Source organism: Bactrocera tryoni, chromosome 1, assembly GCF_016617805.1.
Source record: "Bactrocera tryoni isolate S06 chromosome 1, CSIRO_BtryS06_freeze2, whole genome shotgun sequence".
Lineage (NCBI taxonomy): Eukaryota > Metazoa > Arthropoda > Insecta > Diptera > Tephritidae > Bactrocera > Bactrocera tryoni.
Genome location: NC_052499.1, coordinates 84,476,149 through 84,494,836, shown reverse-complemented (window position 1 = coordinate 84,494,836; position 18,688 = coordinate 84,476,149). Strand labels below are relative to the sequence as shown.

At 34.0% G+C, this 18,688-nt stretch overlaps 1 protein-coding gene across 5 annotated transcripts in view; it reads right to left on the bottom strand.

The window, feature by feature from the left end:
• Nucleotides 1–18,688, bottom strand: part of LOC120773526 (F-actin-monooxygenase Mical) — a 92,787-nt gene that overhangs the window by 58,028 nt on the left and 16,071 nt on the right. Inside the window, exon 1 of one of the 5 annotated variants that reach the window (XR_005705176.1) lies at nt 17,143–17,399. The exons of the other annotated variants lie outside the window; for them this stretch is intronic. The gene's annotated coding sequence lies outside the window, so the exon portion shown is untranslated. Of the gene's footprint in view, nt 1–17,142; nt 17,400–18,688 lie in introns of those variants that run through there. 5 annotated transcript variants of the gene reach the window in all.

The following is an 18,688-nucleotide window of genomic DNA, read 5'->3' as shown; positions in this document are numbered from 1 at the left end:
TAAATGGTTTCGACGGAATTGCATTGTGCGAACAGCGAATTACTGCGTCAAAATGCCATAATCGTCAATACGTCGGAAATGTGCGGTTTGACGTTTATTCATAAATATTCTGCCATACAATGCTATATACATACATATATGCGTATGCATTTCGCACTCAAGCACTTACTGAATACTTTTTATTTGCATAGCGCAAAGCACATCCGCTCCAAGCTGCTCAGTGTTTTCTTTGAACAATGCATTTCACTTCCATGCACTCCTTAGAATATTTTTGCAATGTATATAAAGATTTATGTATTTGTATATCTAGAGTGGGTGCATGTTCTATTCATACCAAGTAGAAAATATTAGCGAAAATTTTTGTAAGGGGCTTTCCTCGTGTAAAAAACAGACTTCTAAACTATTTTAAACTCGACCATTGCGACGCCGGCGATCCCTCGGAAAAAAGATGCGCACGAGTTGGCAGGATAACTTCTTTCAGGATCATCTAAAGTGAAAAAAATCTTGTTATAGTTAAAATCTTAACTTAGAACTTGGACGAAGGAAAAAAACTGAAAATTGGATTTTTGGCTGAATTTTTTACAAAAAAATTAAAATTGCAGTGAAAATTTCGGTAATTTTTTTTTAAATAGTTGTAATCGAAAAAAAAATCCTTCATTTCATTTCAAGTATTTAAGAATTGTAACTCAAAGAGCTGTGTAAAATTTCATGAAGACCGGTTGAGCAGCTTTCGAGAAATCTTGCCAACCGACTTCAAAAGCACAGTTTCGAGAAAAACGCGTTTAAAGACGGCGCACTTAGCCCAGCTAGCCTCTAGCGCAAGGTTGTATCTCCGAAACTATTACTCGGATCAACTTGAAAATTTAGGACAATACTCCAGAGGTGTTGTAAAATTTAATAAGACAATAAAAAAAATCGATTTTTTGAAACCCGTAAGCCCATACAACCCCTTAATTTTTCAATCCGTTATTTCGGCTTAGAAATTTTAAAAATAAATTTTTAAATACATTTTGTCGGGATTACTAAATAAAAATAAAAAATTTATTTGGATAATAGTGCAATTATCTTTTTAATGCATTATTTGCACTCCTGAATATAGTAGCACATATCAAGATTATGTAACCCGAAACATAAACATATAAATACATACATATTTAGCTGTTTTCAAGGTAGCTGCACTTAAATAAAAAAACTATTTTCCAAAACACTGATTTCATATTCTTGTTTGGAGAACAAAATCAAAACTACACATATTCACCGGCACCGACTGACGATCATTTATTCAACATGTGCACTGATAGTCAATTACTTCGAACAATTCTTAATTAAAAAACGCAAAAATCAGAATAATAATGAAAAAAATAAATAAATAGGTGTGCAAATAGCATGGCAAATTGGCTTCTTCAAGGCGAGATCACACACAATCGATCGTGCGCGCAAGGAAAACACTTTTCATTTACACACATAAACTTACACAAATACACATACATATGTACACACGGACGTACATATTACATAAAGTAATTATCGTTAATTTTCTTTGTTATTGTTGTTGCGGGTAATTTGGTGGCCAATGCAATTGTTGTTTCTTCTGCTCACTTTGTGTTCAGCTTGCGTAACATAAATTTGTCTAATGTACGTGTGTATGGGTATGTTTTTGCTTGTATGAAGTACAAATGCGATCGATTGCAACAATAGCAATTGTGTTGATAAAAATTGAAAGCTAACAGGTGAAACTCGCGAAAGCATATTTGTTTTTGTAATGTGTGTCAATGTCACGTATACGACACGGCTTACTCACAGCTGCACAAGCGCTGCGGCAATGCATTCTGCAACTGAAAGTTCTTAGGTAGAAAATAAAATGTTAACGGTTAATCAAAGATCAGGTCACATTGTTTGTATAACGGAGTTTTGTTGACATAAAGCACACAAGAATTGCTTGAAGTAAACAGCAAGCAAATAAATTTTATTTAAAAATCATTTCATCAGTCAAATGCATCAAGCGAACAGGATTAAATTTCACTTTCAACGCCACTGAAATATCGCCATTTGTACTCAGCACTTTTGTTGTACAACGAGTAATGGTATTGCCACTGCGGCGTACACTATTACTCCCTCTCACTATGTTATTTACACAACACCCTGCTTATCGCTGTCAATTGTCAGTTTGTGGAATGACAGCAACGCCCCACCACCACCAAGGGACAGCACTTCCATATAAGTAGGATTACGCAAAGAAGTTTGTACATGCATTTGTATAGACAAATACTTAGTTGCTTATTTCTTCTTTAATTAGTAAGTTGAAGCAGAGTGAGCATTAAATTGATAGAATTCTGTCAGCGTGACATTACAGCTGGAATTTACACATATTCACGGCGGTGCCACTGACTCACTAATTCAAGTGGCCATGACGTTAAAATGAATAACAAGATTAAGTGTTGCTTTCTACTGCTTATTATGATGAGATTAATGGAGCAAGTCAATTTATTATAAGTAAAAATGTGCAAATATATAGTGGTGACAACAGGAAATTGTTGATCGATTGCTCAAAAGCAACGATTATTGATTGCATCAAAGAAATTGACAAGACGAGAATGACATTTTTAACTGTTGTTTGGATTATGAAAGTAAATTGATACAAAATTAAATTAGGATAGTTTAGATAGTTTTATTAAATGCAAAGATAAAACATACATACATTGGGACAAAAAAGCATCCGAAAATTGTTATTAAGTTCCTCGGGTAAATGATATTGCAAAAAAGTGTACAATGTCAATCAGTTTGTTTACAGCAGCTGCTTAAGGCGGTACACCTCCGTAGTGTGTTGCGATATTTACAATGAATAAAAATATCGATTTGTCTCAAATTTTATGTTTCTAACCAAATTTCGTGTGCGGAATCGTAGAGTAGGTAAGTGATCCAAAGCATAAGCCTACGAGTGGTACAAAACCTTCAAAGACGGTCGAAAGATCGTTGAAGACACGTTTCGTTTTGGACGACCTTCGACCTCTTCAACTGATGAAAATATTAAAAAAGTGAAGGAGAAGGTGCTGGAAAATCGTCAAGCAAGTGTTAGAGAGATGGCAAGAGACATCTGTAGCGAGTCCGCTCGAATGATTTTGGTGGAGATTGGGTATGAAACGCGTTCTTACTCGACTTGTCCCGATAAAGCTGATTTTTTTAATTAGTTCTGTAAACAGTTCACTTTAGACATGCTTGATCGTGCGAATCCCGAAACCATATTCATGTAGAGCATTATAACTGCCGATGCAAATGGGTTCATAAGTCTGACATGCAAACAAGTCAACAATCATTGGAATGGAGGGAAAAAAAACCAAAAATCAAGGCAATGCTCATTGTTTTTTCGGTAATCGTGGTTTGGTGTGTCATGAATTTGTTCCGAAGAGACAAACAAAAATTATGAGTTCTATTTGCCCGTAATGAGGTGTTTGCGTGAAAACGGCCGGAGTTGTCGAGCAACAGTTCATGGAGTCTACACGATGATAAGGCACCATCGCAGCGAGTTGCGATTGTGACCGAATTTAAAGCCAAAAACGCAATGAATACCATCGACCAGCCACCGTTCTCACCAGAATTGGATGCGTGTGATTTTTTCTTGTTCCCCAAATTGAAACTGGCGATTCGTGGAGCCCGTTTTCAATCGATCGATGAGATAAAACGAAATTCGCTGAAGGAGCTAAAGACCATCCCAAAAAATGGTTATATAAAGTGTTTCGAGGACTGAAAATTTTTTTTACATAACACACACATCAGATGGGGATTACTTTGAAGACTACAAAATAGATATTGATGAATAATTAAATATTTTGCGTTTCATGTACAATTTCCGGGTACTTTTTTGTCAGAATCTATAAGCTTTTCAAATTTGAAAATTAAATAAATTAATGAGTAAACTTTTTTTCAGTAATCAACTCGACTTTATCTTATTTTTTATGTCTATATCATAGATAGTATGCTCATAAACTCTTTTTCGCCTTTCCAACTTGGCCTGATTTCTTGCTGAGCAAGCGCCAAATTTTAAATAAAAAGGCAATAAGTTATAAGGACCAATTATAATAAAAATGTATGCATATTGGACTCAAAGTTTACATACACACATATTTTTGTACCGACTACAGTGCTGTGTTTCACTCGAGGTGGTAGAGATTAGACTAAAAAAAAGTAAAAATGGATTTTAATAGTGCAAAAAAGTGTTTTTTATTATTACATTATTGTACCTGGTCTACGGAAAGGGGACTTAGGTGTCAAAAATCAATTTTCACTTTTTAGTTGATTCGGATGGAAGATGCGATGCTTTTTCACGCCTAGTTTTCGCACGTTAGTTCCTTTTTCGTAGACCAGGTCACATATATCTTCTCGAAAATTATTTCAGGACCAGCACCAGGTGTTACAACAACTACAACTTCATTTACATATATACATACATATAAAGCAAGAAGGCGAGGCCGTAGAATTAGCTCAAGAGTAGATTGCGGTTAATAAACATTACAATGCAAGTAAGTTACAGCAACACAACAAAATTCCTACATAATTGATTAAAGTACAAACACCGAAATGCTTGTGTTTTAACCGCTAATTGTGTAATTTTTTAACATCTCAAAACTTGTTTTGTGCCTGTGTTGGTGTACAAATAATTGTGTTAAACTGGTAAACATTAATTGTTAACGGCAAGTAATTATTTTTGATGTTGGCGAAATGCACATGTGTGTGTGTGTGTGTGCGAGAGGGTATTGCTTACAACAATTTTAAGTTTATTTCAACACCGACGTATGTACATATGTATGTATGTAGATATAAAGCATATGAAATATTGGTGTGTGTATTTTCCTTAAGCTTTAAGTGGATTTCACTCAATTTTTCGCGTAGTCTCGATGGTTCAACAATAATTGTCGAGACGCACGCTATGCCCAGGCAGACAATCGGCTGCCCAGCTAAATTTGATAGCAATACTTGTATTTCTAATATATACACATACATACTTATGTATCTGAATAAGCACCGCTCTCTGTACACACTACGTACATACATATACATATGTATTTTTATGTATAGTATGTAAAAATATCTAGATATTTTTATGCAAAAGTATGAATGTGTGCATATTATGCGATAGTTAAGCGGGCGGGCAACATTCATTCAACCATTTGAGATACTGAACGCTGAACAGCTGAAGTATAAAAATTCTTGAATTTAGAAAAAATTATGTATGAATGTAAGTATCATAAACAGACACACACAAACATAACACTAATACACAGAATACTAAAAATTAAAAGTTATAAGGCAAAGACCACATGTGCGTCGGCGTGCGGCAGAACGAATATATGGTATGGTGTGTACGTGGCGTGTCAGTTTGTGGGTTCGAGTCATGCTGCCGGCAACCACACTTCAGATAGGAGCATATGTATGTACACATGTATGTATGTATGCTTGCGGCAGTCACTGATACCGTGAACCGTTGCATGTGGTCATGTGCCACGAAACGCTATGCGGTGCGCTATGATTTACCACATAATAATATTATCATAAGTGTTAGTGGCTGTGTGTGCATATGCAGTTTAGTAATTGTTAATAGTTATAGAATTTCAGCGAATATATGAGAGAATACAAGCATACATATGTACGTACGTATGTATATGCACATAATTGCAATGAGGAAGTGTTGCTTGGGCACTGGGTCATAACTATTAAAGTACATATGTACATGTATATGTATGTATTTGTAGGAGCATTGAACGAATTTTGATGTTAATCAAAGTTCCAGATTCCGTCAAGACAACTTCTCAAAATAAAAAATTTTCCGATTAAGAACTTGAGTTTGCGTATATACATATGTATATGTACATATGTATGTATGTACATTAGGGTGCTTTAAAAATTTTTTTGGAATTTTTTCTTCAACTCTTACACCTTCAAATGTTAGTGATTGACAAACAAAAAATCCTCCCTCAAGCAAGGCGCTTTAGCTTAAATCTAAGGGGTCGCTATTTTTTTTAGGTTCCCATAGGTACATTTAACATAGGGACTTTCGTTTTTTCATTCAAACTAAAATATCACCAACTAATTTTCATTTCTCAGAAATAACCATCACATATTCATTAAGTTGGCTTTTCAAACTTTGAAAATTCCCGCGACAAAATTTAATTAAATTTGACTCCGACGCTTCCTTCTGGGTGTTACAAACTTCGTGGCAAACTTAATATACCCAGTTCAGGGTATAAAAATCTGCTTCTGTACATAGCTTTGCAACAACTCTTTTTTTACTGATATTCATTGAAATCTATACTTTTACCGAATAAAAGTATACACCCATACTATGTACTTGCTTTCCGAAAAATTATGTTTCATGCCTACGCTCAAAGGCACATGTCTAAACAATGCAAAAAAAAAACATTTAATACTTTTTCGAATTAGGTCGACACACAGCACGCGAGAATTGGGTAAATGAACTTGATGACCACACCACAAGTGAACACAATCACAAAAAATAAAAACAAACCAAGCATTTTTGAGCAAAATCCGCGCAAAATGATTGCTGCAGAATACAAAAATCATTCATATAACACATATGTATGTACATATGCGATATGTACATAAGTATGTCGTACACTCACATTAATATTCTACATGAATTAACACCAGCGGCAGCACGTTGTACAAAGAAGCGAATTTTATTGCTTTTGACAAAATGAAATTGCTATAAAATTTCGCTTCTAAGTACTAAATATTGTGACACATAGCGACATTTTTAATGGAGACACTTCGCTAATAGACTCATGCATATACGACATGCTCGCAAATACTATGAAACAAAATTGAAATTGTTGACGAGATTTTCCGCAAATTACGCAGCCATCATTGTTTGAATTTGAGAAAAAAAACTTTATTGCATTTATGTCACACAAGATATTTTTATACACGCTATGATGATGATAAATGATATGCATCTTACTAACATATAGCAGATACTAAAATATATAGTACGTACATATGTCGGTAAAAATGGAAGCAATATTTCTCTCCACACTACACAGTTCAGCTAGATCTTGCTCTTCCAAATGAGACGTATTTTGGCATGAGAAATTAGAAATATAATAAGAATGGGAGTTGTGTCTTATAAGTGATGTCATTTTCACTTTATATAGTTGGGTATATTTACTTAGTGATTTGATAATTCCAGAGCCAAACTGTTTAAAGGACTAGATTGAAATTACTGTAATAAAAACAACTTTTTGAAACGCGAAAAATCGGAAACTTTGTAGTTTGCTATTACCCGGTAATTTGCTATAAATAAATAGGTTTAAGCGAAGATTTCAACTCAAACGTGCAGCGTGCTCCATTGAAACAGAGACAGTTTGAGATGATTTTTATCACTCAAAGAAGTTGGAACTAATAACATTTTTTCTTGGACGATTTTTTAGAAGAAATTTTGTTCTTAATTTCGAAAATGAATTCGGATGATAATCCCGCTTACTCCCCATATAACGGTACTGTTAAAAACTACTAAAAGCGCGTTAAATCAATACTAATTACGCCAGAGACATTAAATTTTACCTTCGAGATGGTATGAGAGAACTTTACGGGAGCCGGTGTGAAAATTGGACGACGGGCGTGGCACCGCACACTTTTTGATTAAATTCCATATCTCGGGGGGCGACCGATCGCTTTTGACTAAACTTAGTACGTAACATTCTTCTCATATTCCTATGTCAAAGTACGAAAGCGGACTACAACCACTCTTACTTCCCATAACACAGTTTTAAAGTATGCCACCTTATGACTAAAAATTTCTCAAATCCAATCAAAACTGTTCAAGCTCCCAAATACTGGAAATGTAGACTCCAGTATCTATTGTTGACGTTTGGCCGAAAATATCGGACAATGTATGGAGTATACAATTGAAATTCAGACAGAATCTTTTCCAGGAAATAGTATCTCTTCTTCTTCTTCTTAATTGGCGTAGACACCGCTTACGCGATTATAGCCGAGTTAACAATAGCGGGCCAGTCGTTTCTTCTTTTCGCTACGTGGCGCCAATTGGATATTCCAAGCGAGGCCAGGTCCTTCTCCACATGGAGTCATGTGTAGAAGTTCACGCAAGTGAGGAAAGTTCTCTGATCGCCATTCAATTGGGAGTGGCCAGAAACGATTCTTTTACACATGGCTCAAGCAGCTCACTACTTCCGGTCTTTGACCAAGTATCTTCTGGGTAGCCTAAGAACATCCGTTCGAAGGCGAGCTAATGTGAGAAGGCGAAACATCCCCTGCATAGGGTTGTGCGCTGGGTTTGGGACCCGCCACGTATAATTGATAAAATTGGAGGAAAACTTGAACTAGCCCCCATATAACTAATAATAGGATTTTCGAACATCCGGCTGACTTTACTCCATGAGATTGATGATTTTATGTAAGGTATCCTAATAAAACTCAGGGAAAATTTTTTAGTATCTGGCATGATAATAGTTAATAGATAAAATCGGGTCAAAACTCCCCCAACTCCTATATACTAGATATGCATAATGATTTTCGTTTTTCTAATAAACCTTATGCCGAATATGACGGGCATAGTATGAGTTATATAGAGTATATATACATACATATATACAAAATTGCTTGGATTCCGATCCTCTGGTTGACATTTTACACCTTAAGGCATTTCCCTGGCTTTGATCCCTGAAAGTTGCAAGAGTATAAAATGTGCGGTTGCATCCGAACTTAGCCCTTTCTTACTTGCTGTTTTTGAATTTAAAATAGTTTCCGCTTAAAATCTTCCTCACCGCCAGAGAGCTATTTTCAGAGGTCCTCTTGAAGATCTGCTACGGAATCGAGGGAATCAAAAAGTTTTCAAATAAATCATCGATTATTACATTAAAATATATTCTAATACCTTTTTGGATTATATACTAAATGAACAGCCTCTTCAAAAAATAAACGTTTTATTTCCTGTTGGTTTTAGACCACCTAAAAAAGGTGAAATAAGGTGTTAATCATGCCAACTGAAGCACTTGCAAAATGGACAATAAACCTTTTAACCAAACCACGAGCACAAGACAAGAACAGCTGTCGGCAGATTTCATTCAAGTGCGTGTTGGTGAAGTGCGCATGCGCAATAACATAAAAGTATGTTTGTAAGACAATTTTTGTACAAGCTTGCTAAAAAAAAGTGTATGAAAAAAAATGCAATTTGAGCGCTTCGTTACACAATGAACTCAATAAACATTGTGTGGCAAAAAAGATGTGAACAAAAAGTTGCAATAAAAATTTCATTTGAGTCAATCAATGGAAAACTCATAATCTGTTATGAGCGGTGGCATTGTGCACAGTGTAAGTGTGCATTTAGTGGTGTGAATTGTGTGTTTAAGTGCGTGAAAATAACTGGAGCAAAAAGTTTGAAACACAAAGCAAGCAATGAACATAAAATGTGCAAATATTTCAACACAAAAACTATTGGAATAATTAAAGCTCAATTAGGTACACATACAAACGCACAAACAAACCGACAGGCATACGGTAAAATTCACAAATCACACAGTTATCGCTTCGCTTTGATAGGTAGATTTATCTGCTCCATACAACGCTTTGCCAAGTATGCACAAAGATAGCAACAAAATTATAATTGGCAAAAATAATACTGGAATATACTATATACACACCTAAAAATGCTTGTGTGTAGGTGTCAATGTATGTTTGATAATTACAAAACAATCATGGGTATCACAGATAGCTAAATATACTCACATGATTCGTAGATATATTAGTATAGATGTACATACATAGCGAAGTGTGCTTCGTTTATTAGGAAATTGTTATATGTAATATTTTCTTTATTACGGTTAATTTGGTAATATTATTTATAGAAATTATTTCAAGAATAATATGTCCAGAAAGTATTATTAACAATCATTGGTCAATAAAACAACCGGCATCTCTTTTCAAAATAGTTCCAACTGTCTTGTAAAAACTTTTAGATTAACACCAATTATCTTAAAACAAGAAATACTTGGTAGTCGAAAAAGTATTTTCGTATTTTGCCAATAGATCTTGCACTCGTATGGTGAGATTTTATGCTTAATTTCATAATGAAATTCGGGGAAATTGAAAAAAGTTACAGCTGTTCAAAAACTAGTGAAAATATTGGAGAAATTCGCTATGTTTTGAAATTTTTGTATAAAAAAGGGAAGAATGCCACGCAAGCCACCAATGAAATTTGTGCAGTTTACAGAGACGATGCTGTATCATTTCGTGTAGCACAACAATGGTTCGCTCGTTTCAGTTCTGGAAATTTCGATGTGAAAGACGCATCTCGCTCTGGTCGACCTATCGTTGAAAAAGTGGATAAAATTATGGAAAATATTGACCATAACCGTCACATAAGCAGCCAAGACATTGCTAAGGAACGTAACATTCATCGTCAAACGGTTTTAAACCAATGAAATCCAAACATTTCTGAAGCGAATGGTAACAGGAAACGAAAAGTGGATCAAATACGACAATAATATGCGAAAAAGATCATGATACAAGCGTAGTGAAGCTCAACAAATGCTCGCAAAGCCAGAATTGTCGCCTCAAAAGTTTATGGTGAGTGTTTGGTGTGATTGGAAAGGAATCATCCAGCCTGGTCGAAACACATTAAATCAGGTCAAAAATTTAGGTTATGTTAACAATTTTCTTTGATTATGGAGACGTGGTGCAATCCGAATTCGTTCCGACCGGCCAAACTGTCAACAAGGAGTACTATTTGTGTTTAGGCGTGGTTTGCGGGAAGCTTTGGTACAAAGAGGCTGGAATCGTGTGCAACTCTTGGTTTTACACCATGATAATGCACTGTCGCATACTGCATTGAGTCTTTGTGAGTTTTTTGCCACATTTTCAACTAATATCAAGCCGCAACCCTATTCGCCGGATTTAGCTCCGTGTGACTTCTCCTCCGGGGAAAACGTTTTAAGTCAATTGAAAATATTAAACGAGAATCGCTAAGCGCATTGAAGGCTATTCCGGAAAATATTTAACAGCTGTTTCGAGGATTGGTAAAAACGTTGGCACAAGTGTATTGAGGCCAAGTGGGATAACTTTGAGGAGGACTGCATAGACTTTGAAGAATAAACTAAGAGTTGACTAAAGACTAAAATTATGAAAAGTCTTACTATTTTTATATATGTTCGATCTGAACGATTTACGTTTTTATTTTGATTGTATAGTGGTACTATCTGAAAAATTTATGCGGGCATTACAGCGTTGTCATGGGCAATAGTCTATTCAAAATTTCTTGAAGATATTGTCAAATAAAAAAAATTTCATACAAGGGCTTGGTTTTGATTAATCAGTTTGTATTTGGCAGCTACTATACCCAATCGTGGTCCGATATCGACGGGGCCAACAATTAAGCTGCTTCTTGCAAAAACTGGTGGACTCTTTCGCGTATATACAGACAGTGGGTTAAATCGACTATTGTATATATTTCATTAGGTTTCCGGCGTTTCCTTTTGGCTAACACAAATTTCATAGTAAACATAATAAAATATGTTCAGGGTATAAAAGTTTTACTTAACTTTTAAAGAAAATTGAAATTAAAATGAAGCAGGATTATTTTAAATTTCAATAAACTCAGTCATGAGATTAAATACAGAAATTGTATGTTTACTTATTGGTTTCCCGTGCCGCCTTTGTTGTACCATATATGTATGTATGTAAATGGTATATTTGGTCTGCACCGTCCATATATGCAAGTATGTATAATATTTTGATTGGCATTCACCGAAAGAATATTATTCTATATTTATTTTTTGTTATTATTTACAAAATATTTTTGGAATGTAATGGAAACGCGTGGGTGGAAAGACAGAAACCAGAACTTCAGCTATTGAAACGCCAAGTGCAAGGTGTTATATTCATGTGTGTTTATCTGCGCAATAAGTTCTGTCAGAATGCGAACGTGGTTGTTGGGCAGAGTTTGTGCGTTGACACTGGTGGGTTAGCCAGTTGAGAGCGCAAAAGGCAACTTTTCAGCTTGGCTGATTAGCGCAGGTTTTTCTATAATTCTGTACATTTTCTTACGATTGCAACACCTACTCGACTAGTGATTACAATTGTGTTAAAAAAATTTAAAAAAAATTAAAAAAAATTAAAAAAAATTAATAAAATTTATTTTAGCGTTTTCATGATTTAAAATTCTGGTTCCATTACCTTCAGCGCTTAAAGTATTTCTGGATGCTCTATGTGCTTATATAAACGTATGTGTTGACGGTATATATCTAAACATGTAAATATGTATATGTATGCTTTGGGTCCCTTTCAAATTGACTACTCGTGGTCGCGGTGCTGGCGCTGCTCACTACACTGTGACTTTCACAAATGCATTCAAGCAGTAAAATAAATAAATATGTGTGTAAAAACATATGTATGTATATGTACCTACACATAGTATGAATGTACATTAAAACACCGGCATAAACGAAACTAAGCGCAAGTTTTTTCCCAATAAAAATAATACTCGTACGATCAATGCCAACATTTTCCTATAAACAATCGAAATGAAAAAAGCTCCCTTCCAGCTAAATAACAAAAACATACAAACACACTCACATGCATATATGCATACATACATACATACTTACATACATACATACATATACTATAAACAAACACTAAATGCGGCAGGTAACGTTGAAGGCAATTTAAAACTAAAATCAAATGTCGAATTTAAAGCTAAATTTTGCCTTTAATCGCACAGCGTGTGTGTGGCACGAAGTACAATACTCCATCCGACTTCTCGATAAATGCCAATAAATGCAACACTATATTTATATTGAAAAGCATAGTTATGTAAACATATGTACAGTTGTACAAATGTAGCGCATGGTACGACATGATACGATTGCAGTCGCCTCATCATCCACGGCTATGATTTTTACGCGAATCCCCCACACAGACCAAACCAGCGCACTCGCGCCATAACTCATTCGACCGCCTTTTATCGTTTGTGGCAGACAATTTGCGTTTCCTCTGACACCGGAAAAGGGCTCTGTAAACAACTCTTTCATGTTCATGTGTTCTGTTGCTTTTTCACACTTTTTCTTGAATGCAGTAAAAAGCTAAGCCCACTCGAAAGGCGTGCATATCCACGCAACAAAGGTCGTTTATCCTTTATATGGAATATATATCGATACATTCGCTACGAGTACTTTAACTTTACAAATAATGTATGCATGAGTATGTAACTTGATTTCTAGAAAAGCCAAAATTAGTTCTTTCATCCTCTAGGAAAACTAATATCTGCCTTTTCTAATTAAAATATATCTCTCGACAATTCGATTTTTTAATTGGATTGGCGTTCAACTTGAAAATGATTATCTGTTATGTTCTCCAAACTTCGAAAGATACAGTTGTAAAACGTTTGATTTTCAGGTTAGCTTTTGTAGAATTTTTCAATATTAATTTAAATACTAAATAGAAAATTTGAAAGTGTATTTATATAAACATTTGGAAGTTAAATACGCTTTTACTCCTACTTTAAAAAGCTTATAGTTCCGCTCTCGTTTGAAACCAATAATTTTTCAATCAAAATATTAAATGGTAATTTCGAAAATACATATGTACGTACATACTCGTATACTATAAGTACATATCAAATAATGTACATATATGTATGTAAATGAATAACTGTAAATTCAGCTGATTCATTCATTCAAGCGTCGTGCTCTCCCCCATTATGCCAGTCGTGTTTTGGCGCTTTCGCCACCATCCAGCGTATCTGCATGAAGGTTTCATAAAATTAAAGGCCTGGTCTTTGCCTACATACAGACGTAGATACACATTCATATACTGCAACAGAATTATATACAGTATGTACATACATATGTATATATACTGTGCGTTTATTGCTTTTCAAATGTGGTGTTTTTTGGTCAAGGTTGGTTGATTGACAAAACGGGGCGGCCGGTCAACAAGCAAATATTTAATTTCTTTGTTGCTTTAAAGGCGGCTCTGCTTGTCGCCATTGGGATATTACATATGTATGTATGTACATAAATATACTATATACTTATCTGTGCATACAAATCTGTTCTTTATCTTTATTTTCATATGAGTATATATGTATAGTAAGTTAGCGTTATGAATGATAGTCATTGAAAACCCGAAATAAAATTCTGTTTGAAGATAATATAAGGCCTTACAAAAACTCAAGCACCTTCTTTAATCAAAGACCTGATTCATAGCTATGTACTATGTATATTATAGTGATTCAAAAAAAAAAAAATTTTTTTTGATCCACCCTAATATGCATTGATGTTTGACGATGAATATCTCGTAAACGCTTAACTTAATCGAAAAATCATATAAGACCATTTTTATAGAGCAGTAACTTTCCTACAAAACTGTGAGTTTCATCATTCATAATATTTTTTTTTCATTGAGTTATAAAATTCATAAGAAATAAAAAATTTTCCCAAAAATAAACAAACTTTAACTGTTAATATATTTTAAACGTTTGAGTTTACGAAAAAATCATAATAGACCTTTTTTGTAGAGCATTCAATTTCCTACAAAATCTAAGGAACAATATATTTTTTAAGTATTTGGAAGCGAGATATAAATTTTTCTATCTGATAATAAGAAAAAATAGAAAACTGTATGTAAGAGGACCTTCCCGTTACAATTAAAAAAATATTTTTGCGAGTACCAAACGAAAAAAAAAAAAATTTTTTTGAATCACTCTAATGTATATAGCTCTAGGAACATTTGTTTGTATGTATACATTGTATTGGTATCATTTCTTTAGAGAAATATAAACAACAAAACGAAAATTTATGAGAAAGCTATTGAAAATTCCGAAGAAGATAAATAATTTCTCAAGTTTAGCCAACTCAAACGAATATTTAGTAAATTTGAAAGCAATTTAAAGGTTAATCGATATCTTATACATTATAAATGGACTTATTTATGTATATATGTATGTATATCAATTTATGTAGATATATATATGTATGTATAATGGCTACACAAAAAAGCAACAAAACTCAAATTGAAATTTGGTCATTGCCAAATCTTATCTACAAACAATTTATCAAACCAGTACGATTGCGTTTAGTATCAGAAACGTTTACAAATTTTATATGAATATGCGGGCGCCACTATAAACATTTTATAGTTTCTTGACAGACACACATTTTCATTTGAAAAGAAAGGGAATGTCAAGAGAATATTCGTTAACTAAAGAAATTGGTTTTTCAAAAGTAAAGGAAATTTAAGAAAATTTTAGAAATTTAAAATCTAAGATAGTAAAAATTATGGGTTGGTGATTAGAATTTAATCGAGGTTTGCAGTGCGAATTAAAGGGTTACACGGGTTTCATCGGGTAAAAAACAGCATTTTTTCTACATTTTTTTCTCATATAAAAAGTAAAATATTTTATTAGAATTTTTTATTGCTAACAAAGAAATTATGAAATTTTTGGAAAAAAAAATATTTTTAACTCAGCCAAAGCGACGTCATTTCCGGTAACTCCTCGGAAAAAAGATGCGCCTGCGTTGGCAGTATAACTCCTTACAGGATCATCTAAAGTGAAAACATACGTGTTTCAGTTAAAACCTTAACTTAGAACTTGGACGAAGGAAAAAAAACTGAAAATAGAATTTTTGCAAAAATTAAAAAAAAAAATACAATTTCAGTGAAAATTTCGCTATTTTTTTCAAATATTTGTAATTGGAAACAAATTCTTCATTTAGGTCTATAAGAATTGTATCTCAAAAAGACCTGTGTAAAATGAAATGAAAATCGGAAAATCGGACTTCAAAAACACAGTTTCGAGAAAAACGCGTTCAAAGACGGCGCACATAGCCTAGCTAGCCTCGAGCGCACAAGTTGTCAAGGCTGTATCACCGAACCTATTACTCGAACCAACTTCAGTTGAAAATTTAGGACAATATTCTAGAGATGTTGTAGAATTTAATAAGACAATAAAAAATTCGATTTTTTGAAACCCTTAAACCCATGTAACCCCTTAAGGTATATTGTGCCTTTGTTACTGATTAAGATGTCATTCGATTTTTCAAACCAAGAACATTAAAAATGCCATTATAGGCAATTAAAGAAAATCTTACTTGTGACTCAGGAACCATATTAGCAAATCGAGTTCCAAATTCTTACAGAAGTCTTAAAATTATAAGTTGGTAATTAAGATTTCTTTGGATTTTCAGTATGCTGAAAACTGTGATCGTAAAAAGCTTTTATTGAGAATCGTTTTATCGATTTCGCAAACCTAGCAAAAATCCAAGCTAATTTCAAATCAAATGTGAATGCAGAACAAAACTGGCCCGCTTAGCAGCTGGAATGCCATTGAGCCAATAACAAAACGGCACGAAGCTGAAAAATTCCCATAAGCTCTGCTGATATAAGGCAGACATTAGACATAATATAAGTATAATTATTAAAATGTCCAACAGAATGTACTATGACTGCATTTTGCTACCGTCAATAACAAATTATGAAGTAATCACACAAATACACGCTTTTACATACAAAGGTTCACACAACACACGCCGCTATCTCGCGACGAATTACAGTGTAATTAAACAAATTATAGACCCGTGGGTGTCATTAGATCAGCAATTTCATGAGTAACTACGAGCCGATCGGCTTGCTGACTGACATTCAGCGCGAGCAAGTATCTGCTTAGTCGGTTCATTAAGGCGGTTGCGGGCGGAAAATGAGCTGCGAAATTGTGAATAAATACTTCGGGGAAGTTTAACAAAATTGTTGCAAATAATGCACTTTTTTAATGGTGCCATTTATGCAATTTATTTCGTGGTAAGAAAGTTATAGTTACACATTTATTTAATGTGCTGGGAAATATTTTGCAAAACGTGGCCATATTTTAAACACACCATTGATTTCTTCCTAACAGCTGTTGATACAACAACAAAGTAAATATAAGCATGTTTATTGACCTAATTTTTTTATGTGCGCACGAAAGTTCTAATTATTATTTTCGTTTTTGGCCTGTAATCATATGATACATTTTAAATTAATTTATAAAAAATTCAATATATATAGTACATATGTATGTATGTATAGTACATAAGTCGACATTTATCCTAAATAAATCCATACAAGTATATGTACCTGTCTATGCGCTAGCGCTGGTGGTGAGCAGTTCCAATTTTAGGTTATTGCCGGCAAAAGAGTTCATCACCCGCGCATTGTTGTTATTTGTGTTAAAGTAAAAAAAAATAAAAACAGTATCCGTCTGGCTAATACAGCCCATAAAAGGCTGCACACTGCCGCATGCTGTGGTGTTGTAAAAATAATTGTTTTCCTTTTTTATCTTGTTTCAATATTTCACTTGTCAATTAGCTAAGAGCACGCACACATGCCTTCTACTTAAACAAAAAAAAAACGAAGAAAAAAACGAAAAACTAAAAATAATAGCGCTATCATTTTGGCAGCTTTAAATCTACACATACATACATACATGTATATATATTATAATTTATTTATGTATTACATAAATGCGCGTTCTAATTTCAATTGCAACTAACGCCTTGTAGCCAATTCTTTAAAATTATTTTTTAGCCGCAAAAAATCAACGCGAACACTCTACCCCGCACTTGGAACGTTGCGTTAGCGTATTTTTCGCTCGCACTACACATTTTCTCGCGCACTTTTCATTTTTTAATTTTAGCCATGCAACGCTTTTAATTTTCACTTTGCACCAAGTAGAAGTAAGTGATTCTAAAAGCTGCCAAACTTGCACGCAACACCAACGAGAAATTGCCAAAAAAAAAAAAAAAACAAGAACAAATAAGCAACTATAAATTCATCAGATTCCCCGCGAAGAATGTGTTAAACAAAACAATTTAATTACCAATGATATAGCTGATACCCTACACCCAGCTGCCAGTCAGAATTGTAAACTTTGTAAAAATTATTACGATTTTATTTTAGTTTTATTTTAATTGTTAAACATATATTTGCTATTTTTGTATTTCTATATTTTAGTCTATTACACCAAACATCATAACTCTGTTAATATTTACTTTCAAATTTGTAAAACTTGCATTTTATTGCTTCTGTAGCGTGCTCACAATTCGTTCATCATCAAATAGATTTTTGAAATAAACATTTTACACTTTTCACACATTTTTATTGCAGCGCCGTGAAGACCGAACTCAGGCATTCAACGAAAGGAACCATGAAACAGCCGTGGAGACTGCTTAATAGACGATGTTACTATAATTTACGATTCTCTAATAAAATTTCAATATTAAAAAATTGGAAACTAAAAATAACGGCACATTCGACTATGTTAAAGAATGGAATTAAATTCAGAGATGAAGTTTACATTTTATATTCATTTAAATTAAATCTAATTTGACGTCACACCGCCTATAGTTTAAAAAAATTTCATATTTATATAGATTATACATTTAAAATGAACAGACAAAAATTTCCAAAGAATTTTTGAGTTACAGTTACAACGTGTAGCCGCTCAGTTCGATCTGCTCTATCGGATCAGTCGTTCCCACGGCAGTCGGCTCTACGTAACCGGAACAGACCCAGATTTTCTATTCAAACAAGGACAGTCAACTCGGCAGAATTCTGCTGCTATAACAACAACGACATCTGCTCCATCAGTTTATCTTTGAACGCGATTTTCCCAAAACTATAT